The sequence below is a fragment of the Rhinoraja longicauda genome, chromosome 20, assembly GCF_053455715.1.
Source record: "Rhinoraja longicauda isolate Sanriku21f chromosome 20, sRhiLon1.1, whole genome shotgun sequence".
NCBI classification, from domain to species: Eukaryota; Metazoa; Chordata; class Chondrichthyes; order Rajiformes; family Arhynchobatidae; genus Rhinoraja; species Rhinoraja longicauda.
Window position 1 is genome coordinate 136,226 of NC_135972.1, and position 6,105 is coordinate 142,330.

Consider the following 6,105-nt stretch of genomic DNA (forward strand, 5'->3'; position numbering starts at 1 on the left):
TGTGAATCCAACTCCCTCGTCTAAATCATTAATATATATTGTAAACAACTGGGGTCCCAGCACCCCACTAGTCACTGCCTACCATTCTGAAAAGGACCCGTTAATTCCTATTCTTTGACAATAGACAATAGGTGCAGGAGTAGGCCATATGGCCCTTCGAGCCAGCACCACCCTTCAATCACCCTTCTTTGCTTCCTGTCTGCCAACCAGTTCTCTATCCATGTCAATATGCTACCCTCAATACCATGTGCTCTAATTTTGCACACTAATCTCTTGTGTGGGACCTTGTCAAAGGCCTTTTGAAAGTCCAGGTACACCACATCTACTGGCTCTTCCTTATCCATTCTACTTTTACATCCTCAAAAAAGTCCATAAGATTAGTCAAGCACGATTTCCCCTTCATAAATTTATGCTGAATTTGACCGATGTGTCACTACTTACCAAATGCGCTGCTATAACACCTTTAATAATCGACTCCAGCATCTTCCCCACTACCAATATAAGGCTAGCTGATCTATAATACCCTGTTTTCTCTCTCCCTCCTTTCTTAAAAAGTGGAGTTACATTGGCTACCCTCCATTCCACAGGAACTGATCCAGAGTCGAGAGAACTTTGGAAAACGATTACCAATGCATCCACGATTTCTAGGGCCACCTCCTTGAGTACTCTGGGATGCAGACCATCAGGCCCTGGAGATTTATCTGCCTTCAGTCCCAACAGTTTACCAAACAGCATTTCCTGACCAATGTGGATTCCCCTTCAGTTCCTCCCTCTCACTGGATCCTCGGTCCCTTAGTATTTCCGCGAGATTGTTTGTGTCTTCCTTAGTGAAAACAGAACCTAAGTACTTGTTTAACTGTTCTGCCATTTCCTTGTTTCCCATTATAAATTCACCTGTCTCTGACGTAAGGGACCTACATTTGTCTTCACTAATCTTTTTCTTTTTACATACCTAAAGAAACTTTTACAGTCAGTTTTTATATTCCCCGCAAGCTTTCATGCTTTTTTTCCCCCTCTTAATGAACCGCTTGTCCTCCTCTGTTGAGTTCTAAATGTCTCCCAGTCCTCTGGTTTGCTGCTTCTTCTGGCCAATTTATATGCCTCTTCCTTGGATTTAACACGATCCTTGACTTCCCTCATCAGCCACGGTTGAGTCGCCTTCCCAGTTTTATTTTTTGACCAAACATTTTCTGGAGTTCATCCATGCGCTCCTTAAAACTTTGCCATTGCATCTTCACTGTCAACCCTTTAAGTATAATTTGCCAGTCTATCCTAGCCAATTCCCGTCTCATACCTTCAAAATCTTTATTCAAGTTCAGGACCCTAGTCTCTGAATTAAACGTGTCACTCTTTATGCTAATGCAGAATTCCACCATGTATGGTCACTGTTGCCCAAGGGGTCTGCTGTGAGCACTTCTGCTGTGCTGCACTTCTTCGTTCTGGAAGTCAGGCGTTGACATGACATTACTGTCCTGTGAGAGACCACAGGTCAGACAAACCTATCCACCTGAGACCAACACTAGGACGGGGAAAGATACAACTCTCTGACAAGGTGTGACAGCTGGAAAGCTGGAGGAAAAGCCAACTCTTGGCCAGTTCTGCTGGCTATTGCAAAATTGCTCAGCTAATCTGCTGGACAATTCCTCCAGTTCTGCATTTTATGACTTATGTTTTCTCTTTGTGGCTGTGCACCTTAACCTATCAAACATACACCTTCAACAGCTTGTCCGTATGATATGTCTGATCGCACATTATTAGAGGTGTCCATCTCCCACCTCTGCTGCTTAAAACTTATTTTTCCATTCTTCCAACTTCTGACAAAAGGCCTTCAACTTAAATTATTTACCTTGTTTCCTTTCTACAGATGTGACCTGATCTGCTGAGCCCTTCCACCAATTTCCATTTTTTCAGCTTTCAAAAACAAAATCTACCAGTAAATAATTGCACCCCCTCTATTGGTAATAATACAGTAAGTCCTGTAAAGACAAAAGTTCACATTCAATGGATTACCATATTAAGCCATGTTCAAAGTTGCCAACAAAACCTAGTGTATTATTGCTTTAGCTTTTTGGGTAGAAATTGCTACAGAAGGATACAGAGTGCTGGAGTAACTCAACGGGTCAGGCAGCATCTCTGGAGAACATGGATAGGTGACGATTCACAGAGTGCTGGAGTAACTCAGCGGGTCAGGCAGCATCTGTGGAGAACATGGATAGGTGATGTTTCACATGGTGCTGGAGTAACTCAGTGGGTCAGGCAGCATCTGTGGAGAACATGGATAGGTGATGTTTCACAGAGTGCTGGAGTAACTCAGCGGGTCAGGCAGCATCACTGGAGAACATGGATAGGTGACGTTTCACAGAGTGCTGGAGTAACTCAGCGGGTCAGGCAACATCTCTGAAGAACATGGATAGGTGACGTTCCAGGTCAGGACCCTTCGTCAGACTGGGCAATGTTTGATTTTGTAACAGACTGGATTTAGTTACCAATTTAATGGCGCACGAATATTTTTCTGGCAATCATAATTGTCATCTCAATGGTGACTTTTCTTCTGGTCTTTATTCCTTTAGTTCAACATCTAATATATTCTTCGATGGTAGTGCATGTGACATTTAGGTGATATGCTCTGCCCATCTCATTTGTGATCACTTAAGCAGAGTGTAGATGATTGAAATAACATCCCGTGTCAGAACTTTAGTGGCTTGGACCTTACCTACTCATCTTTTCCTTATCAGTTTCCTTGGATGACTTGTTGCAGAGGGAAATAATACAATCATAGATACCCTCTAGCATCTTCAAGTTATAATGCATAATCCAGCAAGACAATAGTGTAAACCAGAGGAAATAAAACTTTTAATTTCCTTTATGTATGTCAAGTTTCTCAGCTACATTTGTATGTTCCTCTCAACACTTGTACCTTGTTCTCTTCCACTCGGCTTCCTTGCATACTATATTATTTAAACTTTCTATTCGAACTATTTTCAACATCAGTTTATTGCTGCTGAAAAATAATTAGTGCTTACAATGTCTTCAGTTTAAATATATATAAATAGAAACATTCCATCTATTCTTTCATTTTAGGAGCTGAATTGGCAATGTTGTAAAATTCCTTTATTTTGAGAAAGCAAGTGATTTCCTGTCACGTTGTTGGAGTATTTCTGTACTTGTTTCCTCTGTAAAGACACAAACATCTTGTCTACTGTTCATCTTGTCATCTTGATTTGTAATTTGAATGCATATTTAATGCTTTTATTGTTGGGCTGTTTTTTTGGGGTTGTGTAATTTTAATGCTTATTTAATGCTTTTATTGTTGGACTGTGGGTGACTGAATTTCGTCCAATATTGGATGACAAATAAAGCTATCTTGAATCTCTTGAATCTCTTGTCTATTCCAGTTCACTCTCTTAATGTACTGTTAATCAGGACAATGACTGTCAATATTATGGAACAATGCAACAGTTGTAGCGAAGAAAAATGTAATTTGCAAACTATGGTTATGACTAGTTCAGAATCAAGTCACGCATGTGTAGATCTAGCTCCACAAGAGGGCTACGTTAGTGAGTAGGTAAACTGTACAAATCAGAAGGTCCTGTGTTTCATTTATCACTTGTGTTGAGTTAAATCAACCAGATAGATTACAGCTTGTCCTTTTGTACGAAATTGAGTAAAATATTCTGTAGAATATCTGTCTGTCTATTCATAATTCATACATATGAATAATTCCTGGCAGCTTGTTTCCGACCAATGCATTTCTAGTCAGACCTTGTTCATCCTCTTTTATATAAAAAGATAATACAGGCTGTGAATTGTACATTTTGTGAAAAAGTGTTTGCAGTTGCCTATTGCGCAAGGTCCTGGCTGACTATTGCTCCATGGTTGATTGAGCACACTCCCTTTAGGATGTGCCCATTGGAAATACTCTGTCATGGGCAGTTTCTTCTGTGGAGAACCAGATTTCTGGCAGACTTCACGGTCTCTTAAACAGAGCTGATAGTCTTCTAGCTGCAGTCAATGAAGGTCTTGCTTTGTAGCCCATAGTTCAGCCCAGTGAGCTGAGTGTCTGATGATATTGGAAATGAAGAAAACAGATACAAAAATATCTCTTTTAAAGTTTAGAGATACAGCATGGAAAGAGGCCCTTAGGCCCACTGAGTTTGCTCCAACCAGCAATCACCTGTTCACACATGCACTATCCTACGCACTGGGGACAATTTACAATTTACAAAGCCACTTGGTCACGGGGAGAATGTACAAATTTCGTACAGACAGCACCCATAATCAGGATGGAACCCGGGTATCTGGTGCTGTAAGGCAGCAACTCTACTGCTGCACCACCGTGCCTCTCCATACATTTCTCACAAATCCGCAAGAAGATTGTGCAGTTTATGTTGGAATGACAGCAGAGGAATTCTACAGATGTTCTATATTTGGATTCTCCATAACTTTTCACAGAAGGCCAACCTGTCCCCAACATCAGACAAACACTTCCTCTGCCTTCTCAGCTGAAGGTGACCAATTTTAAGGATAGCGGAGTCAGGGGGCTCTTAAGGATAGCGGAGTCAGGGGGTATGGGGAGAAGGCAGGAACGGGGTACCGATTGAGAATGATCAGCCATGATCACATTGAATGGCGGTGCTGGCTCGAAGGGCCGAATGGCCTCCTCCTGCACCTATTGTAAATTGTCCAGCAAGCAATGTGGCTGGATTAATCCTTGAATGGTGTTGTGGAAGAGAATCAAAGAACAATTTATTTATCTTGTGCTTTTTAATTTTAACTTATTTTAACAAACTGTGGGGAAATCCCCACAGAGAGAACTGGATTGTGACGAACTCTCAATATGAGTTGTGCAAGAGGGAACTGCAGATGCTGGTTTTTAAACCGAAGATAGGCACAAAAAGTTGGAGCAACTCAGCAGGGACAGGCAGCAACTCTGGAGAGAAGGAATGGGTAACTTTTCGGGTTGAGACTGCGCATTTAGTTAACATGGGCACAGGATTTCAAAGTTAAGACTTAAGGCTCAAGGTTCAAGGTTTGTTTAATGTCTCATGTTCCAATTAAGGTACTGTGAAATTCAGATTGCCAGTCAAACCAATAAAGAGCAAGACACCAAATACATTTTTAACATGAACATCCACCACAGTGACTCCCACATTCCTCACTATGATGGAAGGCAAAAAAAGTTCAAACTTCTTCCCTTCTTTGTTTTCCCATGGTCGGGGTCTCAAACCTTCCATTGTCGGGGCTTCTTGGGTCCTGCAGCCGGTGGTCGGACTCCCGTGTAGGGACTGGTCGAACCTCCTGCGGCTTGAAGCTTCCTGACATCAGTCTCTACCCAAGACTGCGAGCTCCTTGATGTTGAAATCCGCAGGCCGCGGTTGGAGCATTGATCCCAGGCAAGGGGTTGCAGGCTCCGATGGTAAGTCCGCGGCCCCGCGGTGGGGCTCAAAGTCAGTCTCGAGCAAGGCCGCCAGCTCCATGGTGTTAGGCCACAGAGCGACTGGAGATATGATCCGGAAAAAAATCGTATCTCCGACAAGGTAAGAGATTGAAAAAGGTTTCCCCTCCTCCCTCCCCATATAAAATAAACCAGAGAACACTAAAACATACTCTTTAACATGTACTTAAAATAACAAAACAGAAGAAAGGACAGACAGACTGTTGTTTTAAACAACTACCTAAAAGTATTCTCTTTCACCCAGAGAGTTGTGAATTTGTGGAATTCTCTGCTACAGACGGCAGTGGAGGCCAAATTACTGGATGAATTTAAGAGAGAGTTAAATAGAACTCTGGGGGCTAGTGGAATCAAGGGATATGGGGAGAAGTTGGGCAAGGTTACTGATTATGGATGATCAGCCATGATCACAATGAATGCCGGTGCTGGCTCGAAGGGTCGAATGGCCACCTCCTGCTCCTTTTTTCTATGTTTCTATGTTTAAGGAGTAATGCTAAAGAGCAGCTTGCAGAAGGCTTTGTCCTTCCATTGTTGGCGTTTGGTGACAAGGAGGACATGTCAGATATCTGGGATTATCTGAGAACAGATGCGACAGAGTCAAGTCTAAGTTGAGTTTATTGTCATATGAACAAGTATGGTGAAGTACAGGTGCA